We start from the raw sequence: 14,526 nt of genomic DNA on the forward strand, positions 1-14,526 counted from the left end.
ACTGACCAACAAAAGGTTTTTTAAAACAGAAAAGCTCCTTTAAGTAAAATAAAGTTCTGATAAATATAAATAATGAAGGCCTGGTGAGCATTTCCTTCAAGTGCCAATAGGTTTAAACCAAATACTTCTAGCTGTTTTGACATTTTACCCTGAGAAGTCAACAAGGTTTGCACATTCAAGGAAACAAGGATTTTACTTTTACGCAAAGGAGTTCATTTTCACTATGGTGAAGATAAGGTATCAGATTACTTTTATTCAAGTATCCAGATTAATTGGAGAGACTTTTCCACCACTGCAATAAGACATGAATGTATGTTAATTAAGCAATAAGGCATTAAACATGTAATGACAAGAGCAAACAGTGAAATGCAATGTGGAAGGTGACACATTTTGGTGCTATACCTAAGATCCCAAAGCAGAAAGACTCAGAAGACAACTGGCACAAAGGGTATCATGAACCAGAAGGGATACAATTCACGTTTTGGTTCAGCAGCCAGGGTATGAAGAAAACGATGCAGGTAGATTTAAAAAATCGAAAAAAAATATGTTGTTGCTGCTAAAATTACACCAACAAACCAGAGAAAAAACGAAGAACATGCTCTGCAATGTTTCTAAAACAATACAGTAGTGTATTACCTATAAAGTAAGAAGTAACTAATTGTTTAATTAAATTGTTGATGGCTAGAGCCAGGAATGTCTGACAACCATGGAAATGACTTACTGTATCACAGATGAGAGCAAAATGTTCACCTGCCCCTTTACTGCGGGAGCGGTAGGACACGTGGTAGAACAAGCCGACCAGAGTCATGGGTCTGCCACTGTGCTGGCTTTGGGATTGAGTCTGACTAGTAGAAGAGATGTTTTCTCTATTCTAGTGGTTGAACCTCTATCATAGAAAATCAACCTGGCTTGAGCTGGACCAGCTGAACAAAACTATTTAAATAGCCAAGAAACACAAGGACAACAAGGTTTATATTAACCCCCCATCCCAGACTGTACCAAACTAGATGCTTAGGTTTATATTAACCCCCCAGGAGTCAACTAGATGGCTAAACTAGATGCTAGGTTTATATTAAGGTTGCCCTTGATCCGGATGACCTATCGAGCTGCAAAACAGTGGAGATGGCCCAAACTAGATGCTAGGTTTATATTAACCCCCAAACTAGATGCTAGGTTTATATTAACCGTAATCATAAACCCCCAAACTAGATGCTAGGTTTATATTAACCCCCCAAACTAGATGCTAGGTTTATATTAACCCCCATGTACCAAACTAGATGCTAGGTTTATATTAAGACTCCTAATATCTAGACCTTACTTCCACATCCCCAAACTAGATGCTAGGTTTATATTAACTGCAGGCCCTAGAGCTGGAAAACAAAGAAACTAGATGCTAGGTTTATATTAACCCCCCATGTGACCAAACTAGATGCTATGGTTTATATTAACCCCCCAAACTAGATGAGGTTTATATTAACTAGATGCTAGGTTTATATTAACCCCCAAACATGTACCAAACTAGATGCTAGGTTTATATTAACCCCATGTACCAAACTAGATGCTAGGTTTATATTAACCCCCAAACTAGATGCTAGGTTTATATTAACCCCCAAACTAGATGCTAGGTTTATATTAACCCCCAAACTAGATGCTAGGTTTATATTAACCCCCCAAACTAGATGCATCTTAGGTTTATATTAACCCCCCAAACTAGATGCTAGGTTTATATTAACCCCCCAAACTAGATGCTAGCCGATTGAGATATATTAATTTGTTGTTAGTGTAAGGACATTTGGCCCCCTCTTGCCTGTTCATTGTATGTTAATTTTTATATTAACCCCACTGTACCAAACTAGATGCTAGGTTTATATTTTCCCCCAAACTAGATGCTAGGTTTATATTAACCCCCTGTACCAAACTAGATGCTAGGTTTATATTAAGCCCCCCACAACTGTACCAAACTAGATGCTAGGTTTATATTAACCCCCAAACTAGATGCTAGGTTTATATTAACTACCCCAAACTAGATGCTAGGTTTATATTAACATTCCCAAAGTGGGTGTCGGGGAAAACCAAACTAGATGCTAGGTTTATATTAACCCCAAACTAGATGCTAGGTTTATATTAACCCCCCAAACTAGATGCTAGGTTTATATTAACTTTTCCCCACCACTGCAATAAACAAACTAGATGCTAGGTTTATATTAACCCCCCCAAACTAGATGCTAGGTTTATATTAACAAACCAGAGAAAAACCATGCTCTGCCTAAAACAATACGTGATTACCTGTACCAAACTGTATAGATGCTAGGTTTATATTAACCCCCAAACTAGATGCTAGGTTTATATTAACCTCTATCCAAGGACAACAAGGCTTGTGAACAAAACTAAACAAGATGCTAGGTTTATATTAACCCCCCCAAACTAGATGCTAGGTTTATATTAACCCCCAAACTAGGTTTATATTAGATGCTAGGTTTATATTAACCCCCAAACTAGATGCTAGGTTTATATTAACCCCCCCAAACTAGATGCTAGGTTTATATTAACCCCCACTGTACCAAACTAGATGCTAGGTTTATATTAACCCCCTAGATGCTAGGTTTATATTACCCCCAAACTAGATGCTAGGTTTATATTAACCCCCAAACTAGATGCTAGGTTTATATTAACCCCCCCCAAACTAGATGCTAGGTTTATATTAACCCCCAAACTAGATGCTAGGTTTATATTAACCCCCAAACTAGATGCTAGGTTTATATTAACCCCCAAACTAGATGCTAGGTTTATATTAACCCCCAAACTAGATGCTAGGTTTATATTAACCCCAAACTAGATGTTTATATTAACCCAAACTAGATGCTAGGTTTATATTAACCCCCCAAACCCTAGGTTTATATTAACCCCCAAACTAGATACCAAACTAGATGCTAGGTTTATATTAACCCCCCTGTACCAAACTAGATGCTAGGTTTATATTAACCCCCCCCTAGATGCTGTACCCCCAAAAGACTAGGATGCTAGGTTTATATTAACCCCCATGTACCAAACTAGATGCTAGGTTTATATTAACCCCCCCAAACTAGATGCTAGGTTTATATTAACCCCCATGTACCAAACTAGATGCTAGGTTTATATTAACCCCCCCTGTACCAAACTAGATGCTAGGTTAACCCCCAAACTAGATGCTAGGTTTATATTAACCAAACTAGATATTAACCCCAAACTAGATGCTAGGTTTATATTAACCAAACTAGATGCTAGGTTTATATTAACCCCTGTACCAAACTAGATGCTAGGTTTATATTGTGTACCAAACTAGATGCTAGGTTTATATTAACCCCCTGTACCAAACTAGATGCTAGGTTTATATTAACCCCCCATGTACCAAACTAGATGCTAGGTTTATATTAACCCCCCAAACTAGATGCTAGGTTTATATTAACCCCGCTGTACCAAACTAGATGCTAGGTTTATATTAACCCCCATGTACCAAACTAGATGCTAGGTTTATATTAACCCCCTGTACCAAACTAGATGCTAGGTTTATATTAACCCCATGTACCAAACTAGATGCTAGGTTTATATTAACCCCTAGATGCTAGGTTTATGTACCAAACTAGATGCTAGGTTTATATTAACCCCCCCGCTGTACCAAACTAGATGCTAGGTTTATATTAACCCCGCTGTACCAAACTAGATGCTAGGTTTATATTAACCCCCTGTACCAAACTAGATGCTAGGTTTATATTAACCCCCCCAAACTAGATGCTAGGTTTATATTAACTCCCACCTGTACCAAACTAAGTGCTAGGTTTATATTAACTCCCACCTGTACCAAACTAAGTGTTGGGTTGGAAACAAGGGGAAATAATGTGTGAGTTGAGAAATACAAGCGATGATTCGGACAGCAACATGAACATGATTTTCTTAAAGCCAATTTATGTTTGATCTGCAGTCGCTGTATGGATGGAGGCCTGCCTCCGGAGGCAGGTAGTTTCACATTGACGTGACTGGTTGACGGTAGGTGAGGGGCGGGTGGTTCTGTTGCAACACAAACTCACTTCTTTGAGAACAGCTCCGCGTCGCTCGGCGAAGCACTCAAAGTATGAATGCCCTGATTTCTGCAGAGGCCATATCACCGTTAATGCTGCACGGGCCATATCACCGTTAATTAATATCTGCACGGGCCATATCACCGTTAATGCTGCACGGGCCATATCACCGTTAATGCTGCACGGGCCATATCACCGTTAATGCTGCACGGGCCGTATCACCGTTAATGCTGCACGGGCCCAACACAGACCTCAGCTTGGCCACGCAGTACCTTTTAAAGGAGGCACAGTGATTTTTCAGGTGGACCTGTTAGCAGCCAATAGGTGTCTCTCTGACGGCCAATAAAGCACGGCTTGAACTGCTGCTCATCCAATCAGCATTTAGGATACAAAACCATTTTTTTTTTTTTTTTTTTACAATGATGATTTGTCTTTATAATGTATAAAACGTTGCTCCAACTCACTCCACTATGGATGTAATCTAACCCCTATGGAAGGCAGAAAGATGCTTCATCTATTCAGTTCATTCACATAGTTTATTGAGATTTAAGTTGACCGAGGACAAACATACACAATGATAAAATAACGGACTGTACAACAATCAACAGCAAGACATCGTCACCACGGCTGTTTAGTTTCCGGCAGTAAGAAAGGAGGTACAGAGTGAAACCATGGAAACCAACAGGACAACAACAACAACAACGACGAGTCCGTCCAAAATGGCCTCCTATCCCCTGTAGAGTGAACTACTTCTAACCAGCACTCTATGGGCTCACTATATAGGGAATAGGGGGTCATTTGGGGTGTACCCCCCACTGTAGAAAACATGAGGACTGTGTAGATATTAACAGTAAGCCTCCCAACAGAGATTAATAGTTTATAATACAGTATACTGTACGCCTCTCAACAGAAAACATGAGGACTGTGTAGATATTAACAGCGTAAACCTCCCAACAGAAAACATGAGGACTGTGTAGATATTAACAGTGTAAACCTCCCAACAGAAAACATGAGGACTGTGTAGATATATTCAATATATGCCTCCCAACAGAGATTAATAGTTTATAACAGTATACTGTACGCCTCCCAACAGAAAAACACTTTACAATAATATATCAACTCAATCATATCCATTCATACACACATGAAGTCAATATGCCCTTCAATTAATTTTCCTTCATAATAATGGGACTTTATATTTACACATAACAGGAGCAGGACAGCTATACGTTATAAACTGTACTAGCGAGGCAATAGTTGGAGAACAGTTTACACAAGCATTATAAACTGTACTAGCAAGGCAATAGTTGGAGAACAGTTTACACAAGCATTATAAACTGTACTAGCGAGGCAATAGTTGGAGAACAGTTTACACAAGCATTATAAACTGTACTAGCGAGGCAATAGTTGGAGAACAGTTTACACAAGCATTATAAACTGTACTAGCAAGGCAATAGTTGGAGAACAGTTTACACAAGCATTATAAACTGTACTAGCAAGGCAATAGTTGGAGTAGTTTACACAAGCATTATAAAAACTGTACAACAACTATTTAGCCACAATTGAGTTCAGTAATGATGGGACGAGCAACAGAAAAGGATTGTGACTGTCCCCGGTACAACAGGTGTGTTTACAATCAAACCTAGAGTTGTGACTGTCCCCGGTACAACAGGTGTGCTTACAATCAAACCTAGAGTTGTTACTGTCCCCGGTACAACAGGTGTGTTTACAATCAAACCTAGAGTACCTATGACCTGCACACAATGTGCTGCTTTGTAGAATTCAGGAAGCCACGAGTGGCATTTCCTGAAAGAAGATGAAACGCAGTGAAAATATATATATATATATTTTACATACCCCTTTGAAGACAATGATCTCAGAAAATACATTACTTTGCAACAGCCAACAGACTTGACAACTTTACCGTCTACAAACGCTTTACAATGTACACACATAGATATTCAGATGTTTCTTTTTGTTTGATTTTTATTACAGAAATAATTTGATTATCAAAACGTATAATAATCTACTTTGTAGATAAGAAAGTGCAACACTGCAGTGTCAGAAAAATTCAGGTGGACATCCTGTAGAGATCACTAGAGACCACTAGAGATCACTAGAGACCAGTAGAAACCTGTAGAAACCACTAGAGACCAGTAGAAACCACTAGAGATCAGTAGAAACCCGTAGAGACCACTAGAGATTAGTAGAAACCCGTAGAGACCACTAGAAAACACTAGAGACCTGTAGAGACCAGTAGAAACCACTAGAGACCTGTAGAAGCCACTAGAGACCTGTAGAAACCACTAACGACCAGTAGAAACCGCTAGAGACCAGTAGAAACCACTAGAGACCTGTAGAAACCACTAGAGACCAGTAGAAACCACTAGAGACCAGTAGAAACCACTAGAGACCAGTAGAAACCACTAGAGACCAGTAGAAACCGCTAGAGACCAGTAGAAACCGCTAGAGACCTGTAGAAACCACTAGAGACCTGTAGAAACCACTAGAGACCTGTAGAAACCACTAGAGACCAGTAGAAACCACTAGAGACCAGTAGAAACCACTAGAGACCTGTAGAAACCACTAGAGACCAGTAGAAACCACTAGAGACCTGTAGAAACCACTAGAGACCAGTAGAAACCACTAGAGACCAGTAGAAACCACTAGAGACCTGTAGAAACCACTAGAAACCAGAAGAATCACAATGGTGGAATCAAACAGGGACTCTTCCCTTCGATGGAACCCAGGCTTAGTGAAATTAACATGAACCTGTTGTATACTGTTATATTAAAGTTATCATCTGCAAATACACTGAACACCGGAGACAAAAAACACACAACCAGTCTTTTTCCCTTTGACAAAATATCCTTCATTTTTAACAGCAAATATTACACAAACATCCACAGAGATAGAACCACATCTGTCCGCTGGTAGGGAGACTTCTCCCTGCTCTACCAGGAAAGGTTGTCATTGAAATGGCTGCCGGTCAGCAGTACAGGAGGAGGGGGAAGATATTAGTGTTTAACTACGAAGAGTTTCAAAATGGGTGCCGGTCAGCAGTACAGGAGGAGGGGGAAGATAGTGTTTAACTACGAAGAGTTTCAAAATGGCTGCCGGTCAGCAGTACAGGAGGAGGGGGAAGATAGTGTTTAACTACGAAGAGTTTCAAAATGGCTGCCGGTCAGCAGTACAGGAGTAGGGGGAAGATAGTGTTTAACTACGAAGAGTTTCAAAATGGCTGCCGGTCAGCAGTACAGGAGGAGGGGGAAGATAGTGTTTAACTACGAAGAGTTTCAAAATGGCTGCCGGTCAGCAGTACAGGAGGAGGGGGAAGATAGTGTTTAACTACGAAGAGTTTCAAAATGGCTGCCGGTCAGCAGTACAGGAGGAGGGGGAAGATAGTGTTTAACTACGAAGAGTTTCAAAATGGCTGCCGGTCAGCAGTACAGGAGGAGGGGGAAGATAGTGTTTAACTACGAAGAGTTTCAAAATGGCTGCCGTTCAGCAGTACAGGAGGAGGGGAAGATATTAGTGTTTGACTACGACGAGTTTCATTTAAAGGCTTGTTAGAACTCACTATTACAATATGGCAGAAGCTTAGGTGAGAGCTGTGTCTCGATGGCACAGAGGTTTTTTGGTTTATTACACTGCTCAGGCCCCCTCTCCATCCATCCCTCCCTCCCTCCCTCTTTTCCCCTCAACCCCCCTCTCCATCCCTCCCTCCCTCCCTCTTTTCCCCTCAACCCCCCTCTCCATCCCTCCCTCCCTCCTTTTCCCGTCAACCCCCTCTCCATCCCTCCCTCCCTCCCTCTTTTACCCTCAACCCCCTCTTTTACCCTCAACCCCCTCTCCATCCCTCCCTCCCTCCCTCTTTTCCCCTCAACCCCCTCTCCATCCCTCCCTCCCTCTTTTCCCTCAACCCCCTCTCCATCCCTCCATCTTTCCCCTCAACCCCCTCTTCATCCCTCCATCTTTTCCCCTCAACCCCCTCTCCATCCCTCCCTCCCTCTTTTCCCCTCAACCCCCCTCTCCATCCCTCCCTCTTTCCCCTCAACCCCCCTCTCCATCCCTCCATCTTTTCCCCTCAACCCCCTCTCCATCCCTCCCTCCCTTCTTTTCCCCTCAACCCTCCTCTCCATCCCTCCCTCCCTTTCCCTCAACCCCCTCTCCATCCCTTCCTCTTTTCCCCTCAACCCCCTCTCCATCCCTTCCTCTTTTCCCCTCAACCCCCTCTCCATCCCTTCCTCTTTTCCCCTCAACCCCCTCTCCATCTCTTCCTCTTTTCCCCTCAACCCCCTCTCCATCCCTTCTTCTTTTCCCCTCAACCCCTCTCCATCCCTTCTTTTCCCCTCAACCCAGGCCCCTTCTCTCCATCCCTTCCCCCTCCCTCCCCTGACATGCCAATAAAATCTAAAACACAGAGATTTCACAAGGCCTACATCAGAACAGCCCACCACACACAATATTCCTTCATATCAACCACAGTAATTGTCTTAACAAGAAATTACACACAAAAATAAAAAAAATAAAGAAATCTATTTTCAGCAGCTTACAGCGCACTGTGTTAGCCTATCACACACCTGTGTTAGCCTATCACACACTGTGTTAGCCTATCACACACTGTGTTAGCCTATCACACACTGTGTTAGCCTATCACACACCTGTGTTAGCCTATCACACACCTGTGTTAGCCTATCACACACCTGTGTTAGCCTATCACACACCTGTGTTAGCCTATCACACACCTGCGTTAGCCTATCACACACCTGCGTTAGCCTATCACACACCTGCGTTAGCCTATCACACACCTGCGTTAGCCTATCACACACCTGCGTTAGCCTATCACACACCTGCGTTAGCCTATCACACACTCACTACAGACGTATCACTTCCTGGTTTCAGAGTTACATCCTTCACCTTCTACATAGTGGGATATCTACATAGTATAACTTGACATTTTTACATTAGAATATCAACACACCGAGTATACAAAACATTAAGAACACCTAGTATACAAAACGTTAAGAACACCTTCCTAATATAGAGTGAGACCGCCATCCTTATTGCCCTCGGAACAGCCTCAATGTGTCAGAACAGCCTCAATGTGACAGAACAGCCTCAATGTGACAGAACAGCCTCAATGTGTCAGAACAGCCTCAATGTGACAGAACAGCCTCAATGGGACAGAACAGCCTCAATGTGACAGAACAGCCTCAATGGGTCAGAACAGCCTCAATGGGTCAGAACAGCCTCAATGGGTCAGAACAGCCTCAATGGGTCAGAACAGCCTCAATGTGACAGAACAGCCTCAATGTGTCAGAACAGCCTCAATGTGACAGAACAGCCTCAATGTGACAGAACAGCCTCAACAGGTCAGAACAGCCTCAATGTGACAGGGCATGGACTCTACAAGGTGTTGAAAGCGTTCCACAGGGTTGCTGGCCCACGTTGACTCCAGTGCTTCCCACAGTTGTGTCAAGTTGGCTGGATGTCCTTTGGGTGGTGGACCATTCTTGATACACACGGGAAACTGTTGAGTGTGAAAAACCCAGCAGCGTTGCAGTTCTTCACACAAACCGGTGCGCTTGGCACCTACAACCAGACCCTGTTCAAAGACTCTTAAATATGTTGTCTTGCCCATTCACCCTCTGATTGGCACACAAATACAATCCATGTCTCAATTGTAAAGGCTTGAAAATCCTTCTTTAACTTCTTTTTCTCCTCCCCTTCCTCTACACTGATTAAAGTGGATTTAACAACTGTGCCCACAATGGCACCCTATTCCCTATATAGTGCACTACTTTAGACCCGAGCCCTATGGAACCCTATTCCCTATATAGTGCACTACTTTAGACCAGAGCCCTATGGTACCCTTTTCCCTATATAGTGCACTACTTTAGACCAGAGCCCTATGGCACCCTATTCCCTATATAGTGCACTACTTTAGACCAGAGCCCATAGACCTCCAAAGTACTGCACTATATAGGGAATAGGGTGCCATTTGAGACCTTCACACAGTATTCTCTAACCCAGTAGAGTGTCTGTACAGTCCAGTATGTTTCCTTCTCTAGTAAAGAGCAGAGTCGTTGTAGGGGCTGGAGGAAGGGAAGGTGGGACAGGGTTTGTTCCAAGGCAGTGTTCCAGAGTAGTCTGCTGTAGGGAGGCTCAGGGTGCTGGAGCTCTTCAGATGGTTCTTCACGCCCCAGGACAGGAAGGAGCCCTTCTTGGTCACCTTGCGGCCCTTGGGGCTCTTGTCGTCGTCGAATGCCAGGCAGATCATGGAGTAGGTCTTAGATATACCTCCGCAGTACGTGGCACTCTTAGTGGGCTGAGGGGACGGAGAAGGAGAGGAAGATGAGGGAGAGAGAGAGAGGTGGGTGGGGAGGGAGAGAGGAGGGGAGGAAGATGAGGAAGAGAGAGAGGTGGGAGGGGAGGGAGAGGAGAGGGAGAGAGAAGGGGAGGGATGAGAGGTGGGAGTGGAGGGAGAGAGGTGGGAGGGGCAGGGGAGAGGTGGGAGGGGCGGGAGAGAGGTGGGAGGGGAGGGGAAGGAGGAAGATGAGGAAGAGAGAGAAAGAGGGGGGAGAGGAGAGGGGAGGGAGAGGGGAGGAGAGAGAGGTGGGAAGAGGGAGAGTGGGAGGGAGGGGGAGGGGAGGGAGAGGGAGGGGAGGGAGAGAGGTGAGAGGGGAGGGAGAGAGGAAGAGCGAGAGAGAGGTGGGAGGGGAAGGAGGAAGATGAGGGAGAGAGGAGGGGGGAGAGGAGGGGAGGGAGAGAGGAGGGGGGGGAGAGAGGAGGGGAGGGAGAGAGGAAGGCAGGGAGAGAGGTGGGGAGGGAGAGAGGTGGGAGGAGAGGGGAAGGAGGAAGAGAGAGAAAGAGAGGAAGAGAGGATATTACTACAGGTAAAGACTAAACATTTCTAATTTCTACTTAAATGAGTGATACTGTTTGAGTTTTAAAAATATTCCCCCCAAAAATCAGGGTATTGGTCACATAATATAAAACGCTTCCTGCAGTAGTTATCCGTTTGACTAAATGAAAAGAAAAGCACATTCAGATTGGAAACTGCCCCTTCTGTCTGTAATCATCAAGCTGAGAGAGAGAGGGACTCCTCATCGAGAGCTGAGAGAGAGAGAGGGACTCCTCATCGAGAGCTGAGAGAGAGAGAGGACCTCCTCATCGAGAGCTGAGAGAGAGAGAGGGACTCCTCGCCGAGAGCTGAGAGAGAGAGGAACTCCTCATCGAGAGCTGAGAGAGAGAGAGAGGGACTCCTCATCGAGAGCTGAGAGAGAGAGAGAGAGGGACTCCTCATCGAGAGCTGAGAGAGAGAGAGAGAGAGGGACTCCTCATCGAGAGCTGAGAGAGAGGGAGAGAGAGAGGGACTCCTCATCGAGAGCTGAGAGAGAGGGAGAGAGAGAGGGACTCCTCATCGAGAGCTGAGAGAGAGAGAGGGACTCCTCATCGAGAGCTTAGAGAGAGAGAGGGACTCCTCATCGAGAGCTGAGAGAGAGAGAGGGACTCCTCATCGAGAGCTGAGAGAGAGAGAGGGACTCCTCATCGAGAGCTGAGAGAGAGAGAGGGACTCCTCATCGAGAGCTGAGAGAGAGAGAGGGACTCCTCATCGAGAGCTGAGAGAGAGAGAGGGACTCCTCATCGAGAGCTGAGAGAGAGAGAGGGAATCCTCATCGAGAGCTGAGAGAGAGAGGGACTCCTCATCGAGAGCTGAGAGAGAGAGGGACTCCTCATCGAGAGCTGAGAGAGAGAGGGACTCCTCATCGAGAGCTGAGAGAGAGAGAGGGACTCCTCATCGAGAGCTGAGAGAGAGAGAGGACTCCTCATCGAGAGCTGAGAGAGAGAGGGACTCCTCATCGAGAGCTGAGTGAGAGAGAGAGAGGGACTCCTCATCGAGAGCTGAGTGAGAGAGAGAGAGGGACTCCTCATCGAGAGCTGAGTGAGAGAGAGAGAGGGACTCCTCATCGAGAGCTGAGAGAGAGAGAGAGGGACTCCTCATCGAGAGCTGAGAGAGAGAGAGAGGGACTCCTCATCGAGAGTTGAGAGAGAGAGAGGGACTCCTCATCGAGAGCTGAGAGAGAGAGAGGAACTCCTCATCGAGAGCTGAGAGAGAGAGAGGGACTCCTCATCGAGAGCTGAGAGAGAGAGAGGGACTCCTCATCGAGAGCTGAGAGAGAGAGGGACTCCTCATCGAGAGCTGAGAGAGAGAGAGGACCTCCTCATCGAGAGCTGAGAGAGAGAGAGAGAGGGACTCCTCATCGAGAGCTGAGAGAGAGAGGAACTCCTCATCGAGAGGGACTCCTCATCGAGAGCTGAGAGAGAGAGGACTCCTCATCGAGAGCTGAGAGAGAGAGAGAGAGAGAGGGACTCCTCATCGAGAGCTGAGAGAGAGAGCATCGAGAGCTGAGAGAGAGAGAGAGAGGGACTCCTCATCGAGAGCTGAGAGAGAGAGAGGGACTCCTCATCGAGAGCTGAGAGAGAGAGAGGGACTCCTCATCGAGAGCTGAGAGAGAGAGGGACTCCTCATCGAGAGCTGAGAGAGAGAGAGGGACTCCTCATCGAGAGCTGAGAGAGAGAGAGGGACTCCTCATCGAGAGCTGAGAGAGAGAGAGGGACTCCTCATCGAGAGCTGAGAGAGAGAGAGGGACTCCTCATCGAGAGCTGAGAGAGAGAGAGGGACTCCTCATCGAGAGCTGAGAGAGAGAGAGGGACTCCTCATCGAGAGCTGAGAGAGAGAGAGGGACTCCTCATCGAGAGCTGAGAGAGAGAGAGGGACTCCTCATCGAGAGATGAGAGAGAGAGAGGGACTCCTCATCGAGAGCTGAGAGAGAGAGAGGGACTCCTCATCGAGAGCTGAGAGAGAGAGAGGGACTCCTCATCGAGAGCTGAGAGAGAGAGAGGGACTCCTCATCGAGAGCTGAGAGAGAGAGGGACTCCTCATCGAGAGCTGAGAGAGAGAGGGACTCCTCATCGAGAGCTGAGAGAGAGAGAGGGACTCCTCATCGAGAGCTGAGAGAGAGAGAGGGACTCCTCATCGAGAGCTGAGAGAGAGAGAGAGAGAGAGAGGGACTCCTCATTGAGAGTTGAGATAGAGGGACTCCTCATCGAGAGGTGAGAGAGAGAGGAACTCCTCATTGAGAGTTGAGATAGAGGGACTCCTCATCGAGAGATGAGAGAGAGAGGAACTCCTCATCGAGAGCTGAGAGTTTGACAGCCCTGATAACAACTTAATGCATAACGCAATTTATCTGCCATCGCCTGTCGGTCACCACTGAGGAAACAGAAAGGGTGACATCCTCAGGAGCCAATAAGAACCTTCCAGGCTTCTTCAGGAGCCAATAAGGATCTTCCAGGCATCCTCAGGAGCCAACAAGAACCTTCCAGGCATCCTCAGGAGCCAATAAGGATCTTCCAGGCATCCTCAGGAGCCAATAAGAACCTTCCAGGCTTCCTCATGAGCCAATAAGGACCTTCCAGGCTTCCTCAGAAGCCAATCAGAGCCAGAGGGCGGACCTTACCATGGGCAGGGCGCTGTCCATCAAGCTAACAACGCGGATGTCGATCCCGTCCTCGTCCACATCCTTCAACAGCCGCATCACATCGCTCACTACCATCCACTTACAGTCCTCGTCTCCCACGGCAACAATGTAGTCGCCCTCTTTCAGCCCGTCGACCTGGTAACAGAGAGAGAACAACATTTAGTCATGAACAACAGGTGGAAGGAGGTTTTTAACATTTCCAAAGAAACTGAAATAAAACATAAAAGTGACATAATAAAAAAGGAACAGTAAACATTCCAAAAATAATAAAGACATTTCAAATGTCATAAGTCTATTTACAGTTTGTTTGTCAGGATCAAGGGAAAGATGAACGGAGTAAAGTACAGAGAGATCATTGATGGAAACCTGCTCCAGATCGCTCAGGACCTCAGACTGGGGTGGAGGTTCACCTTCCAACAGGACAACAACCCTAAGCAAACAACCCTTCCCTCCGTGAGGCTAAATGTGCGTCAGCCTAACCCTTCCCCCCATTAGCCTAAGTGTGCGTCAGCCTAACCCTCCCCCCCATTAGCCTAAGTGTGCGTCAGCCTAACCCTTCCCCCCATTAGCCTAAGTGTGAGTCAGCCTAACCCTTCCCTCCTTTAGCCTAAGTGTGCGTCAGCCTAACCCTTCCCCCCATTAGCCTAAGTGTGCGTCAGCCTAATCCTTCCCTCCTTTAGCCTAAGTGTGCGTCAGCCTAACCCTTCCCCCCATTAGCCTAAGAGTGTGTCAGCCTAACCCTTCCCCCCCATTAGCCTAAGTGTGCGTCAGCCTAACCCTTCCCCCCATTAGCCTAAGAGTGCGTCAGCCTAACCCTTCCCCCCATTAGCCTAACCCTTCCCCCATTAGTCTAAGAGTGCGTCAGCCCAACCCTTCCCCCATTAGCCTAAGTGTGCGTCAGCCTAACCCTTCCCCCCCAGTAA

The 14,526-nt window shown here is 46.0% G+C and overlaps 1 long non-coding RNA gene and 1 pseudogene across 2 annotated transcripts; both read right to left on the minus strand.

The window, feature by feature from the left end:
- Positions 1-4,572: 4,572 nt before the first annotated feature.
- LOC124020808 lies at positions 4,573-7,731 on the minus strand. Of its 2 annotated transcripts, none has more exons than XR_006836151.1 (2): positions 6,730-7,731; positions 4,573-6,629 (listed from the first exon to the last, which is right to left on the minus strand). It is a non-coding gene; the product is annotated as an uncharacterized LOC124020808 (long non-coding RNA). The 2 variants fall into 2 exon arrangements; XR_006836150.1 differs by having other exon boundaries at positions 4,573-6,669.
- A 2,209-nt stretch (positions 7,732-9,940) lies between these two features.
- Positions 9,941-14,526, minus strand: part of LOC124020810 — a 106,035-nt pseudogene continuing 101,449 nt past the window's right edge.

This window comes from Oncorhynchus gorbuscha, unplaced genomic scaffold, assembly GCF_021184085.1.
Source record: "Oncorhynchus gorbuscha isolate QuinsamMale2020 ecotype Even-year unplaced genomic scaffold, OgorEven_v1.0 Un_scaffold_922, whole genome shotgun sequence".
Classification (NCBI taxonomy): domain Eukaryota; kingdom Metazoa; phylum Chordata; class Actinopteri; order Salmoniformes; family Salmonidae; genus Oncorhynchus; species Oncorhynchus gorbuscha.